General features: G+C 47.8%; 2 long non-coding RNA genes across 3 annotated transcripts; one reads left to right on the top strand and one right to left on the bottom strand.

Annotated features, from left to right (window-relative positions):
* The first annotated feature begins 2,159 nt into the window (after positions 1-2,159).
* Positions 2,160-10,844, top strand: LOC144371863 (uncharacterized). 2 transcript variants are annotated; one of them, XR_013431964.1, is made up of 3 exons: positions 2,160-2,389; positions 7,834-7,909; positions 10,795-10,844. It is a non-coding gene; the product is annotated as an uncharacterized LOC144371863 (long non-coding RNA). The 2 variants fall into 2 exon arrangements; XR_013431965.1 differs by lacking the exon at positions 2,160-2,389 and adding an exon at positions 2,396-2,632.
* A 738-nt stretch (positions 10,845-11,582) lies between these two features.
* Positions 11,583-12,974, bottom strand: LOC144371862 (uncharacterized). The gene is made up of 3 exons (XR_013431963.1): positions 12,828-12,974; positions 12,194-12,337; positions 11,583-11,753 (listed from the first exon to the last, which is right to left on the bottom strand). It is a non-coding gene; the product is annotated as an uncharacterized LOC144371862 (long non-coding RNA).
* Between the last annotated feature and the right edge of the window lie 2,550 nt (positions 12,975-15,524).

Here is a 15,524-nt window from a genome sequence, read left to right as displayed (position 1 = left end):
TGAAGTCTGGAGGAGTTTGACTTTGAGTTGACAAGAAGCCTCACAATGAAGAACTGATGGCCTGAGGTGTGGTTCTAAACATGCTGCTGAAAATCAAAAGCTGAATTTTGGGGGAGTGGTGGTGAGGGACATGAGGAAGAGGGGCCCACTCTTTTCTTGGCTAATGACTCATTTATTTTTAAATTTATTTTTAATTTTAATTATTTATTTTTAGTTTTTAGCGGACACAATATCTTTGTTTGTATGTGGTGCTGAGGATCGAACCCAGGCCACACGCATGCCAGGTGAGTGCGCTACCGCTTGAGTCACATCCCCAGCCCCCTCATTACTCATTTAAATAGTCATTTCCCACCTAAAGGATTTATTGCAAAATTGGGATTTTTGGGGAACTAAATGCTAATTTAAACTTTAAAAAGGCATGATATATGAATAATTAAAACCAGATGACATTAATTTGCTTCTAGTTCAAAGAAGATGATTTTATGGTTTTCTTTAAAATCACAGATGCAGCTCCTACAGAATGCTAAGTCAGGAATTTGGGGTCTGCCATAATTTATTCCAGGGAAGTATTTGGATTTCTCCACTAATACTAAATAGCTACAGCTGTGGTCTGATGGTGTCTGCTATGATTTTAAACACTGGGGTCTTTTATGAGCTGGTTCTGTTAGAACTCACATAATTTGGATGTTGTAGGATTCTATAGAAAAGCTTCCATTTTAACTTTCTGAAATGATGTAAAGGTGAAATAATCTGATACATTTTTCAGTTGATGAAAAAATTCATCATGATATAATTTGATATATCTGGTTATATATTTTTTCATTTAAACTTTAAATGTAACTAGTTATATTTTATGACATTCTTATTTGGCTTTGGGAACTTGGAATTTTCTATAAAATTAAGGTGATTGGTAATTGTGCTTTCCAAAGACTTCTGAGAATATACATTCTGCACACTGTTGATCTCTATGATCAAAATAAGGACAAAATGAAACATATATAAAGCTAAGTCTGAATTTTGATTTATAACAAAAACATCTTAGTATATTGCACTTAAAGTACATTTTTGAGCTAATTATAAAGAATATGATCTCCCTATGAGAAAATTGAAAACTTTGACTAGTTTTGGGTTCAAGATACTACTCCTAGGTGCAGTGGTGCATGCCTGTAATCCCAGTGGCTTGGAAGCCTAAACAGTAGGATCATGAGTTCAAAGCCAGCCTCAGCAAAAGTGAGGCACTAAGCAACTCAGTGAGATTTTGTCTTCAAATAAAATACAAAATAAGGCTGGGGATGTGGCTCAGTAGTTGAGTGCCCCTGGGTTTAATTCTTGGCAATCCCCCTCCCCCAAAGCTACTAATTGGGAGAACCTTTCAATTTTTCGCTATGGACCTTGATGTAACCATGCACAATACAATGTACTGGTTTATTAAGTTGAATATTACAACCGGTGGGAGAGTTTATAGTTTACAAAAGAAGCAAGATAAATTTAAAAAATTGGAAAATAAGAACAGTCCGTTAAAAAAAAAAGACATCCCCCTCAACATGTGAAAGTAACAAAGGAAAAGATAGATTAGGTGGGGAGTGGGCAGAATTGTTCATTCAGCTAGATATTGTGTGAGCCAATCCTGATCTTATCCCTGTGTATTAGCCCCTGATGATGGACAAATGAAGTTCAATCACCATGGCAGAATTTTGGCCATTGTTCTGTTGGAGGTTTCTCTACTATCTTGCAGTAGGTAGAGTGTCCACCTTCTAAGAGCTTTGGTTGGCTAACCATTCTGATGCCAGGGCCCTCAAACTTCAATCACCAGAAAACAGTTAAACCAAATCTTGGTACCAAAGACTCATAGAGCCAGAGAATGAGAGATGATGAGTGACTCTAGGGCAAAGAGAGTTTTTCCAAATCTTTAGTAGAGTGCAGTCTGAAAACCAACATAAATAAGAATTAGAAGAGTTGAACTTTATTTGATAACTGGAACATTTATTGGATTGTTGGGTGATGTTATCATGCTATCTTAGAACTATTTTCTTTTCAGATGATAAAGATAAATAAATAATTATGTTTACTTGGTTAGAAGTCTAGATTATTTTTTTAACATAAGAGAAAAGGAACTACAATTGTAGAATGAAGAGTTTGAGTTTTTTTTTCTTTTTTTTTTTTTAGAACTGGACTGGAAAAATCAATATGAACTCATGCTTTTAAGAGAACAAAAATAGTGCATTAAAAGCACATTGGTTTTTTTTTCCTCTTTGTCTATTGAAATGACCAGGGAGCTGTGTCACTCACAATCCATTGTGGCTCCCATCTTCTTTTCTTCCACATTCTTTCCCACTGGAAGTACCTTGGGAGAAATGGAAGTTTCCACATAATGAGCTGGAAGTGAAAGGTGAACATGAACAGTGAACAAGAAGGCTAAAAATCAATAAATTAGTGAAATGCACAGGGCACAGGAGCCAGTCTAAAAGGGGGTCCTGCTGGCCAGAGTCGAGACAACTTGAGTGTCAGAAATCAAGCACTGGCTGAAGTCAACTAGCATACAGTAAATCTGAAAAGTCATGAGTCCAAAATGGTGCATGGAAAGAGAGCAAGTTGACATCAAGTATTCTAAGAGAAGGTGGGGGTGTATTTGGTGAGTCTCTTATCAATATTGGTATTACAAACTCAACCACTGTATAAATGAATAAAACAGAAACTGGAAACACAAATACAAGGGGAATATAAGTGGACCAACTTTGTAAGCTGTGACTTGGAGACAGACAGTGGGGTTGGGGATAGAGATCCGTGGTAGAGCTCACACTTGCCATGCATGTGTGAGGCCCTGGGTTCCATCCCCAGCACTGAGGATGGAGTGGGGAAAGATAGAGCAATGCCTCATAAAACATTAAAATTCAATTGGGATATATTTGATCAGACTCGTACATTAAGAAAACCCATAAAATTAATGGTTAGGGGCTGGGATTGTGGCTCAGAGGTAGAGCACTTGCCTAGCATACGTGAGGCACTTGGTTCAAACCTCAGCACCACATAAATATAAAAAAAAAGACATTGTGTCCACCTATAACTAAAAAATAAATATTAAAAAAAATAAAACTAATGCTTAGGAGTTGAGGTTCAATGGATCCTGGCTTCTGACTGGAGATCAGTCCCCGTCCTTCTTTCTGTATATGGAGGACAATGAGTATCAGCAAAAGTTCTGTTGAAAACAATTTTTTGTCTGTCTCATGTCCACACCATGGATCAAAACAGAAGTTTTCTCCCAAGAAACAAGTGAATACAAACCTCATAATAAGTCCCACAAAATGACAAACTGGGTAATGAATGTCATTAGTTCAAAGAATGTTTAAATCTTTAGCTTCAGTCAGAGCACACACACATGCTCAGAATGCAAAGTGCCTTGAATACCTGCAGTAGACTTGTAAAGAAAATTTTTTAAAGGTTTTTTTTTCCTCCAAATTAGATAACAATTCTAAAAGTGTACATGATATAACCAATGTCTACTGTGGAAATAAGAGGAACTTGTCTAAGCTATCAGTATCAAATGGCAAATTTTCATCAACTAGGTTTAGAGGAAAGATTAAATTACCTATTCATCTAAAAACAGTGACTACAGAGTCCATATATGAAGAGATCAGAAAGTGCTGTCTTGTATCAGAAAACTGATACTACAGAGGTGTGTCAAATAGTGCATCTGTACCATTATGATTTACTTTTGTATTTCTAACTAAATATTCACTTTTGAAACTAGATTTGGATCCCGCTCCCCCTGCAGGGGTGCCCTACCACTGAGCTACATCCCCAGCCTTTTTTGTTTTTTATTTTGAGACAGGTCTTGCTAAATTGCTGAGGCTGGCCTTGAACTTTCTATCCTCCTACCTTGGCCTCCCAAGTCCCTGGGATTATAGACATGTGCCACCACACCCTGCTGCATTCTTTTTCAACTTCCCTTCTCACAGGACATGGGACAGCCCTGCCTGCTGCCTTGGGTAGCCAGAGCAGCTGTGTCCTCTCTCTGTGTCCTTGTGGCCTGTCCTCTCTGTTGCTTCTTCCCTCTCTAGGACTGATTCTTTGTTCTTTCTCAGCACCTCCCAAGGCCTTCACGGACCCCTCCCAGCCTAGCTCATGACTTTCTCAGTTCCAGGGACCATCCATGACCAAATTCCAGATCTGGGTCCTTTGGTTCAAATTCTTTTGAAAGAGAATCTGTCTGAGCCAGTGCATGGGTTGGGTGTCCATCCTGGGTCAAGGGGATTTGGCTTAGGTAGGACCATGTGGGGTAACCAAGGCATGAGGGCCAGCTCCACCATGAGAGGGGGTGAGGAATCTGGAAGTATCTCTCCCAGGGAGCCCCAAGCCCCACGGTCCAGTGGAGGCAATACGAAGTGGGCAGGATGCAGCCACTTGTCCTGACCCTTCTCAGCTGTGTCGGTGCTCTCTTGGTCCTCTGGAGCAGACAGGAGGCTGACCAGCAGCCCATGGTGGATGGGCAGGGTGGCCCCAATCAGGCTGGGCCTTAGATTCCAGGACAAGGATTACCCTAGATGCAGCTGGCAGCAGAGCCATGGACTGGAGGGGTGACCCGAGGAAGGGAGCGTGTCCGGTGGCTGCCACCATCCAGGCAAGGTGTCCCAGAGAAGTGTGGTCAGGGGCACCTTCACAGATATGTGCCAGTGTGTACCTGAGTCAGGAGGCCTCTTTCCCTCTTCAGTTCAATGCTCTTTGGTGGCTGTTTTGATATTCTTAACACTTTTATCTTTTTATTGTGTTTTCTAAGAGAAGTCCCTCATGCTCATGCCTGGGCCTGCAGCCTCAGCTCATGTGGGGTCCCCCCTGCGCTGCCTCCCTGGCACAGGTTCTCAGCTCCACCCGAACCTGTCTCTTGTCCTCTTCCAACTGGCCTCCCCTTTCCTCCTTCACCCCAGAACCACCATGGTTATCTCCACAGGGACCTCTGGGTATGGGCCTAGCAAGGGTTTGCTGGTCACACATTTGTGTCTTGGGGCATGACGATGGCATTACCATAAAGTGTCTGAACCTCTTACCACCCATGATCCAGGTACCAAGGGCCTCCCACATGGAGGTTTAGAGGTCAGATCATTCATCTGCTGTGGGTTGGGACCTGGTACACCAGAAGGGGAAATGCCTAGTTTGACTTTCCTTAACCCCACACCCAGGTGAGTTGAGTGGGCTAGCAGGCTGGCAGGTTGGACTGTATTAGGACAGAGCCCTTAGGTACCTGTGGCTGGGAATTCTCCCTTGCTAGTCATGCTTGGGGGAATCCTCCCTTCCTCCTTCTATACTTCCTGAATCTGCCTTGTTTTTGCCTCTGGCCAGCACCCCACAGGGACAAGCCATGAAATAAGAATTGTGTGATTCCCATGGTTCTGCACACCTGCTAAATGCTCTGATGTTTGATTTCAAAATTGAAACTGCACAATGTAAAGATGAGCAGTAAAATTATTACCAGTAACTAAAAAATTCCTCTTTTTCACTTAGAACACTATAAAATATCAAATAAAAATCATGGTGACTAGCTTAGAAAGAGACCACAAAAGGAAGGGAAAACCATTCTCCAGACCTGTGGTGACACTTTTTCCACCTCATGCATGGAGGGGATCACAAATTATCTAGTTGGTCCTGCTTTTGGTTGACATGTCAGGGAAGGAGCTGGAGCAGCCCAGGGTCATGGGGACAAAGATGATGAGTTCATTTTGGGATGTGATTGGGGATGCGTTTTGGTTTTGCAGTACTGGGTGTCCAGAGGCGACAGGAGTAGGGGTGTGAGGACACTGGGGGTTGTCAGGGTGCTGGGTTTGCCAGGAGAGTGGTACCAACCAATGGAGGGCAGCTGAGTGTCCACTGCAGGAAGCTCTGAAGGGCTGGGGTAGTGAGGAGTGGGGTGTGTGGGGGGGTGACAGATAACTCCTTCCAAAACAGGTACAGGAGGAAAGAACCAAAGAGAAAGTCAAGGGCAGATGAGATGGCATGGCAGAGTCACCTCGGAATGTTAAGAAGGACAGGTGCCCACACTTCACTCCAAAAACACTTCAAGTGCTTGGGGAAGGCTCTGCTAGAAGGTGTGGTAGTCTGACGTTAGAAAAAAGGGAATAAGAAGCAGCTCTGAGCTTCACAGTAGGTGTTGTCTGGGCATGGAAACACTAAAGGGCTGCTCGTGTGTAGAGATGCATCTGGTGCAGCTGGATTTTTGCAGTGTGAACGTGGGCACCTCAATGTCCCTTGTCTTACACCGGGTTCTTGCCCCAGGGAACAGAGGAGCTTCGGCCAGGTGTATGGGAGGGTCCTCCTGCTTGGACTCTGGGGTTGGGGGTCTCTTTCTCCCGGGCTGCAGGTCTTCCTCCACTCCTCCCACTGCCTGGGAGGTGTGGCCCAGAGATGGTCAGGCTATTTCCCACCCAGAACAGTAGACACCTCTCATGGGAGCCAATGCAGGGTGGACCAGCTCAAGATCCTGGAGAGTCACAGAGCCACAGGCAGCAGAGCAGAGGGACTAAGAGTACTGCTTATGGGCTCAGACTCCTGTGTTTTGAGTTCTGACTCTACCATTAAAAGCTGTGTGATCTTGGGCAAGTTATTTAACCTCTCTCTGAGCTTTAATTCCTCATCTGGAAGATGGGACTAATAATAATACCTCCTACATCAGAATGGCTAGAGGTTAAATGAGATAATATATGTAAAGTGATTAGTGCAGTGGCTGGTGTATGGTCTGTACTTGATGATTCCAATGGGTGGAACTTTCTGCTGATTGGCCAGCTGCTCTGCTTTCACATGGGGTGACCTGTGGGGTGTGGCTACATGGGCTGCTCCTGTGTCAAGCAGTACAGTTCCCGAGGCATTCATGTTGCCTCTCTGGGTCTAGGCGCCCCATTTTTCCTCTTCCTGCCCCCTGCTCCCCTGATTGGTTGTTGAGGCTTCAGGGTCTGGGCTGATGGTGCAACCAAAGGAGGGAACAAGAGCTGGTGAGCAGCACCTTTGAGGCCCAGGGCCTTCTGAGCCTGTTGGAAGAGGGTTTGGCCTGGGGGACATCAGCGTTTGCACCTGATGTTTTTATCTGACAGTCCTGGCTCAGGTTGTTTGCTGTGAGAGCGAGGGTCTGAAGAGGGCCTGGCACTGTGTCTTTTCAGGATACTGAGCCAATTTGTCCTGTATCAGCTTTCCTGGGGAGGGAGGTCAGGCCAGGGAGGGAGCCTTTCTGCCCAAACCACTCTTGACAAATTCCTCCCAGAGCCATTGATGGAGGGGAAATGCTGGTGCTTTAGAAATGGGCTTGTCCACTCTGTGGGAAGACTGTGAAGACCTGGGCCCAGGCCACACATCTTGCTTGTCTAGCGCAGCAGTGTCTCAGACATGAATGGAAGACATCTGACCAGGACCGGGGAGTGGGCATGCACCCCAACCCTCTCTGTAATATCCTCCAAACCCTGAGAAATGACAGATCTCCCCCCCCCACCCCATACTCTTTGTATTAAGACTTAAAAATGGACCTAGGGGGTAAGCTGATGAAGAATTGAATTACGGAACAATAAAATTTTTATTATGGGGGCTGGGGTTGTGGCTCAGCAGTAGAGCACTCACCTAGCATGTGGGAGTCCCTGGGTTCAGTCCTCAGCACCACATATAAATAAACAAAATAAAGCTATTGTGTCCAACTACAACTAAATAATATTTTTTAAAAGTTATATTATGTACAACTGAGTTACATTGCTTGAAAAGTGTGGGTTTCTTTTTGGGGGGGGTCAGTACTAGGGATTGAAACTAGGGGCACGGCTACCACTGAGCTACACCCCAGCTCTTTTTATTTTTATGTTGAGACAGGGTTTCCCTAAGGTGTCCAGGCTGGCCTTGAACTTGTGATCTCCTGCCTCAGCCTTCAGAGTCCTTGGGATTACAGGTGAGCACCACCACACCTGGCAATGTTTTATCTAGATTAATATATAGTGCTTTTTCTTTCTTGCTATTTCAAATACTGCGGCAGTGACTGTCTCACGAGCTTTGTGAGTATGTGGAGGACTCAATCCTGGGTCAGGAGCATGCGCGCTGGGAAGCTGAATCCAGCTTATGCTTTTGATTCTATTCCTTCCTTACCTCTTCTTCATGCCCTGGCTTTATCCTGAGATGGATTGAAGAGTTTTGACTTCATTTCTCTCTCCCCTTGCCAAGTTCATATACTTAAACATGAAGTATTGGTTCGTCTAGCCCTAAAGAGCTGGTGAATCCCAACATTTATCTCCCTTCTCTCCTCTGTTGGAATATTTGCAACCTCTGGACCAGTGGGAGTTTGACTCTTCCCAGCGCAGAATCAGCTGTCGTTCTCGGAGCGTCCACTAGGAGTCAGTGGAAGTCTGGATTGGTGCCGGCTCCGGGCTATGGTTGACTTGCCTCGTCCCCATGGAGCCTCGGTGTCCTCTCGCGCAAAATAACAAATGTCCGTGGCGCAGGGCACTTTCTTCTGGAAGTTCTCCAGGGAGCTCAGGAGTTTGCATATGAAGCTGAGGGAGTGAGAGACTTCTGATATTCAGCGTGGAGCAGAGCCGGGTCTCTCCCAGCTTTGATATATGAGATTATTATGGCGAGGCAATGCAGGCCAGGTGACTCTCGCTGGGCACGCTGCTGAGGGTATGGAGTCCTGTGTGGGTTGCGACACCTGGCACAACAGAGATGTCGCTGCACGGTGGCGCGGATGCGGGGTTGGAGAGAGGAGTGAGGTGGGGACCTCCAGGGACCAGGACCGCAGGCTGGAAGGAGGCTCCTAAGGAGCCATTCCATCCCCCCCCAAGCCCCCACTCCCAAGTTTTGCCAAACGTCCTCCAACTGTCCACTCTATTTAGACTGGAAAAACAAAAACAAACAACCCCCCCTCTCCCCTTTTTTGGTTTATTTTTCAGAATCAGCATTCTAACGTTTGAATCACATCGCAAGTTTGGAATAAAAATTCCAAACTTTTGCTTTGATGTTTACCTTACCTGTGCAAGTACCCACGGGCTTTTAATACTGGGTCAGGAGAATCACCTCTTAAGGCCTCCATACCCTGTCCGTGCTCTTCCTAAACCACAGATGGTCTCCCCTGGGCACCAGTGTGGTCACTGCCACAAGGGCTGATCCTGATCCCTGCCAAAGTCTGGTCTTGGATGGGTAAATATTTGTACTCTGCGGAGTGAATTGTCAGCTAGTATCGATGTTATGTAAGCAGCTATTACTCTCAGAGCCCAGAACAAGCCCCAGCCAAGCACCCTGTTAGATTTAATTTTCCCAAATCCTCAGACCCCAGATACTCTGTTGCAGCCTGAGTCCCCACCCCACCTTAGGCTTCCCTGCCTCCAGGCCTGTCTATCCTGACAGCTTTCCTAGCCTCAAGTCTGGATCTTAATAAACTTGTTACTCCTGCAAGGCTTGAGCTGCCCCTGTAAACTGTCTACCTCTTTTCTGAGCTCAGCAGTTCTAGGAGTCTCGGGGCAGGAACATGTCTTCACAGCACGACAAAATCATGTGACAGTCCTCCAGGGCATCAATGATAAGAGATTGTTCACCTATGTCCCCGAGGGCCTCTGCATCATCTACTGAAATATATAAATACACATATTTACATAAAATGTGTAGCCTTTACTGGCATAACTAATAAGGATCTCCAAGGGTCCCAAGATGACATGCTGTCCTTACCACATTGACAGAGTCAGCCAATATAATTTACTAGCTATTGGACTCACTTTTGGACCTACTTACAGTAAACTGTTTATCTTTGTGTTTGCAGATGCTCAAAGAAAAATCTCTAAACATTGGTTCTTTATTTGTTGATTTTTATGGAAAGGCACATAGGAGGCAATTGATGTCGGTTTTTAAATTCACAAATGCAGGGTGTTTTGTCTGTGCTCTGTAGAAGAACTGGCTGGCAGCTTGACAGGCTAGGTGGGCGGATGATGGTGCTCTTGTTCATCCCTTTCACCTTCTCCCACCATCTCTCCCTCTCATCCTTTGCCCTCTCTAAACCGGAGCATTCAGTCTGTTTGGGGGGCCTTTTTGTTGGGTTCCTTGTCCTGATTTCTTAGTGTTATTTGCTGCTACAATCAACAGTGAAGAGGTCTTTAAACTTATGTTGAGAAGAAGAATTGTCATTTGGGTCCAGAGCAAAACATGGGCACCCTGGCACAGTCTGCATGATACCATTTACTATGCTGCCAACAGCAGAGGGCTAGGAAGGGGATTTGTGGCTGTGTGGGGGGGGATGCAGGAGCTTTTGACTGAATCATTTTATGCTCCATGTTCTGGAGAAGGCAACATAGCAACATAACTAAGGGTTCACCAGTGGGTGGAGAGTCAGCTGCGCATGGGAGCAGCAGAGGGTGGGGGATGGGGAGAGCTGGGAACACAAAGAGTTCTGGGCTGAGAAGAACTCTGTGGTCTGGATTGAGCTCTGGGAAGTGACTAAGACTCTCTCCTAGTGTCCACTCCTGTCTAGGACTCTAAAAACTGATCTCTGTTTATAGGGGGTCAAGTCTGGAGGTGGAGCACAGGAGGCCATTAGAGCGAAAGCCTAGTGCAGCCAGGAGAAGAACCCACAGAGAGAGAGAGAGCCCAGGGGAGGGAGTGAGGCGCTGAGTCTCCTCCCTTGGATTTCTGTTGTTTGAAATTTAAGCTGTCAGCTGCACTCTCTTGGGGCAAGTGATGAGCCAGAACACTCCCAGCCTCTACTGAGGCTTCCTGTTGCTTAGGAGGCCGGCCCTGCCAGTCTCACCACCTGTCCCGGTTTCCTAACATGTGCCTTGTGCTCTTTCCTCTCAGTATCAGTGCTCATCAGGCATTTGGGCTTTTCTCAGGCCAGAAGGGTCAGCAGGTCAGGGAGGATGGTAGAGGGGGCCAGATGCCAGGATCTAGTCTGGATGAGACTCACGTCCAGTTCCCTGGGCACTGGGAGGCCCTGGAGGTGAGGGAGCCTGGTGAGGGTAAAAGGGCAGTGGGTGGTCATGGGGTAGCCAGGGAGGAGTGGCCAGGGAGAGAGCCTCTGGTGTGAGGGTGCAGACAGATACTGCCCCAGGGATTAGCCCTGGCCAGAGCCAGTTACTGCAGCTGCAGTATCTGTGGGTCTGGCCTAACCATAACTGTGGGGAATGCATTTTCTCTTTATCTCTCATAATTTTTCTAGCACCAGATAACCGAGGACCTTTCCCATTTCCATTTCATTTAATCCACGTCTCCACAGCCTGGAGAACAGGTGTGGGGAACGAGGAACAGAAGTGTTTTGTGACTTGCCAGGGACCCATTGCCAGCAGGGAGCCCAGATCTCCTGTTCAAAAGCCATCACTCTTGAAAATGCCTCAGCGGGTTCTTGGTGTTCGGAGAAGCCAGAGAGTCACAGCCGGGGGGGCAGCCCAGGAGGAGCCCAAATGGCCGGCTCCCCAAAGCTTGTGCAGGAGAATGGGGAGAAAGAAGCAGAGAGTTGGCCCCTATCTCAGAGCATGCAGGCAGCTGCCCACCTTCCAGGGCAGCATCAGGGATCTTTTGTGGGGTCTGTGCTCAGAAACCTCAGTGCTGATGCTTACGGTTGAGAGGTCTGGAGGAGCTTCATGTGGATGGGTGGACAGGAAGGCCCGCAGAGGTCAACCCTCAGAGCTGCTGGGAGGACCAGACAGAGTGCTGCCAGAGGGCACCACAAGCTCCCTTCAATGATAATGACTCCTGTTTGTTCTTCCAACAGGTGTCTATGGAGCACCTGCCATGCCATGGTATAGGTGCCTGGACCTCTGCAAAGGCAAGTCAAAGGTGAGCTTCCAGCAACCAGAGGACAATAACCACAGCGCAGTTGGTGCCCCAGCCTGTAAATCCCCAGGCCATTTGTTACTCTTGGGGTCACTCCTCCTTTTAGTCCTAACACTGACCCAGTTCCTGACCTCTGGCCTGAGTTGGTGGGTGGTAAATGCTGCTTTTGAGTGGGCTCCCCCCGGAGTAGAACAATGGCCCACGGGGCCTAGTCAGGTGGCATGTTCTGTGGCCGAGGCAAGGCTGGGCCTCCTGCCTTTGCTGCTGAGAGTCACTGGTGTGGGTGGGGCTCCTCTAGGAGACCCCTCCCGCCCGCCGCTTGCAGCCAGTTAAATGTCAGGCACAGGGCGGGGCTGGTGGTGAGCTCTGCTGGGCTGGCGTGTCTGGGCAGCAGAGCAACCTTCCTAACAGTTGATGCCATTACCTCCTGGTTCCGAGAAAGGGTCTGGAGTCCCTGGGTGTTTCACCTGGCTGTTCAGCTCAGCTTGGTTTGGGTTTGGATCTTCCTAGGTCACTGATTCTCTGGGAAGACTGCCATTCTGGGCCCAGCTCCTCCTTCTTAGGGCACCTGAAACAGAGTGTAACCGGAGTTAGGTCTGCCATGGACCCATGCCGTGACCTTGAGCAAGGCACTTCGCATCTTGAACTGTGAAGTGGGGGTAGAAATATCCATTGGGCCTGTGTCAGCATCAACTACCGTCCACACTGCCATCACCACCAACAACCCCCTCAGTCAAGTGGGAATCTGCCGTGTGTGGTGCTGGGCAAGCTCTTCTGGAAGTAGCTATTAATCCTCCTCGAATTCTATGGTGCCCATGTGAGCGGTACTCTTCATTGAGCCATAAAATTCGGTGGGGATGGGCAGAAATTTGGACCCTGCAGGCTGACTCCAGGTTTAAACTCTTCCTCAGCCTCCTTGCTGCTACCTGGGAAACTGGATTCCCTTTCAGTTAACGTATCTGGAGAAGCACAGAGACATCTCTTCCAGTTGCCAACTCCAACTCTTTCCAGGCAAGCCCGGGAACGGCCACAGGATCGCGTCCAACTTAGGCCCATACCTGGCTCTCTGCGTATCAAGTAGCACGGAGGGTCATGACTGGGCCTGAGAACAGGAGACAGCAGCTTGTGGAATGAGCTCAATTTGTGCACTTTCCCAGGGCCTGGGGGAGGCAAGGACAGCAACTGTGGCCTGGGAATTGCTGATGGTGGCCTGTTATCTTGGGAATGTACTCAGACGACCAGGGGATGTTTTTCTAGCCTCTCCTCCTTCTCCCCATTCCTGGGATGGTACTTTGGACCCCACCACTATTCCCAGGCACAAAGAGAAGCCTGAACCTGTTGTTTTTGAGTGGTTTTGGTGCTGATCTCATCTCACAAAGCTTTACCTCTGTGGCGGTGTGTGCCTGATTCAATGCTGCTGTTCCACACGACGATAGGCCCCAGCACTCTTATGAGGGAGCTATGATGACATTTATCTTATAAATAAGGGGACTGACATTCAGAGAGGTGAAGAAATGTCCCCAGGACTGTACAGGTGGAAGGGAAATCATGAAACCGGGATCCAGATACAAGATCTGGATTCTTACCATGTTACAGGACCGTGCTCACAGAGAGTGCCATCTTGGTGGGCTCACCTTGCTTCTTCTGGACTGCACAAGGCTCTGTGCATGCTTATGTCACCTTGGTGCATGACTCAGGCCAAGTCGCTAGGCCTCTTATGTCCCCTTACAGCACCGTGCTCATTCCAGCCAGGGCCACTGTGAGAACAAATCAAAGCAAGTGAAGAAATCCACTTTCAACTCACCAGAAATGTGTACAGCTCCAACCATTGCTGGTGCTTAGTACTGAAGGGGATCACAACTCAGACCCAGAACTCCAGGGACTGCAGGCTCAGGGAACCAGCAGTGTGAGCTTAGTGGCCCAGAGCTGAGGGCATGGATCTTGAATACAGACAGGCAGGAGAGGTCAAGGAGGAAATAATCCAACACTGGCAAATATTTGGAGAAGATGGGCCTTGAAAGACCTTGAGAGGCCATTGGCAGGGTGATGAGGTACTTCTAGAAGATTGCACTGTGGGAATAACCTGGTTCCAGAGCAGGAGTGGGGATGTGAAGGGGCTGGGCCTGTTCAGGTAGGGCATCTGTCTTTCTGGGGTTGCATTTGAGGAGGGGGTGGCCAGTGTCTTAGTCTGCTTTGGACACTTTAACCAAATGTACAGGGCAGCTTATAAACAACATGTTTATTTCTCACTGTTCTAGAGGCTTTGGGAGGACCTACTTTCTGGATAACACCTTTTTGCTGTGTCCTCGAGTGATGGAAGGGCGAGGGTCCTGTGGGGTCTCTTTATGGGGCATTCATGCTAATCACAGTGCCTCTACCCTCTGGACCTAATCACCTCCCCAAAGGCACCATCTTTCAAGGCCTTGGGGGTTAGGATGTCAACATGTAAATTTGGGGGTGCACATTCAGATGATGGCACCTGTCTTTGAAGGTTTTTCAAGCCACGGGGAAGACTTTGTCATATCTTCTCTGAGCAAGGAGAAGCTCCTGCTGATTTTGAACAGGGAAATGACTGGACACCTGGTGCTAGACAGGGTCCTCACAGGGCTGGACCAGAGGGGCTGGGGGAACCCAGAAGAGGGCAATGAGGGGGTAAAGATACAGGCAACAGGTGATGAGGGGCTGGCCTGGGGCACTCACAGAGCGCGTGAGGAGGATGTGGGGCATACCAGGGACAATAAGGAAGGTCACTGCACATGTCTCCAGTGGAGGAGACAGAGAGGACTTCCTCCCACTGCAGCACAGCTGCCCCACGCCCTGGACACATGCTGCTTCCCCACACACCTGGGGGAGCCTGGCAGAAGGCACGCTGATGCCTCTATTTGCTGGCTGTCTAGCTTGGCCCAGAGACACAGAGGCCTCACTTCCTCTGCCTTCCTGCATTTGGGTGATCTTCCTCCCAATGACTGTCATAGTCATAACTATAATAATCATAGTGGCAATAACATGATTCTGAATGGATTGAGACTCTTTTTTCTGAGGATGCTAATATGTGTGAGGTGGGGATGGGAGGGGTCCTGCAGACGCAGGATGAGGCCCAACTGGCTGGAAAACCACTCCTGACCGTGCAGAGAGGACCTAGCCCAGAGGGATGTGTTTCCATGCTCTGGAGCACAGAATCAGGCCCAGATTAGGGCACAAGTCCCCCTCAGATGACGGAGGGCACAGTGGCCCCTGCTGCCTGGTACACGTCCACCGGACTCAGCCTGGCTGGTAGTGATGGAGAAAGATGCTTCAGAGCTTCAAACCCTTCTCACCTCTAAGGAGCCTTGCCAGGGTCTCAGTGGACAGTGACCCTCCCTTCCTGCTCCAGGCTCCCTTCTGGCTAACTACACAACTAGCCTATAACAATATACACCATCTCGCAGCATTTTATGAAGAGAATGCCTGTCTGTGTTCATTATCTCATTCAGTCCTCCCCACCACACTGATAGCATTAATGTTATGATTCAAGCTTGTTCTGCAAACTTACATGGAGCAGATAGTATTAAATACTGTGAAAATAAGGTCTGCTTGGGGTCAGTTGGGCACCCAAACAAGGGACTCAGGGGTTAAGTGGCTAGGTCTCTATGCTGCACTCAAACTCAGGTCTTCCCCAAGTTGTGTACCTTTCCCCGATCCACAAGGCACTGTATTATTATTATTATTATTATTACTATTATTATTATTATTGCTGGGGATGGAACCAGGGCCTC

Source organism: Ictidomys tridecemlineatus, chromosome Y (assembly GCF_052094955.1).
Source record: "Ictidomys tridecemlineatus isolate mIctTri1 chromosome Y, mIctTri1.hap1, whole genome shotgun sequence".
Taxonomy (NCBI): domain Eukaryota; kingdom Metazoa; phylum Chordata; class Mammalia; order Rodentia; family Sciuridae; genus Ictidomys; species Ictidomys tridecemlineatus.
The sequence above is the reverse complement of the archived record's forward strand: the minus strand, read 5'-3'. Positions and strand labels throughout refer to the sequence as shown.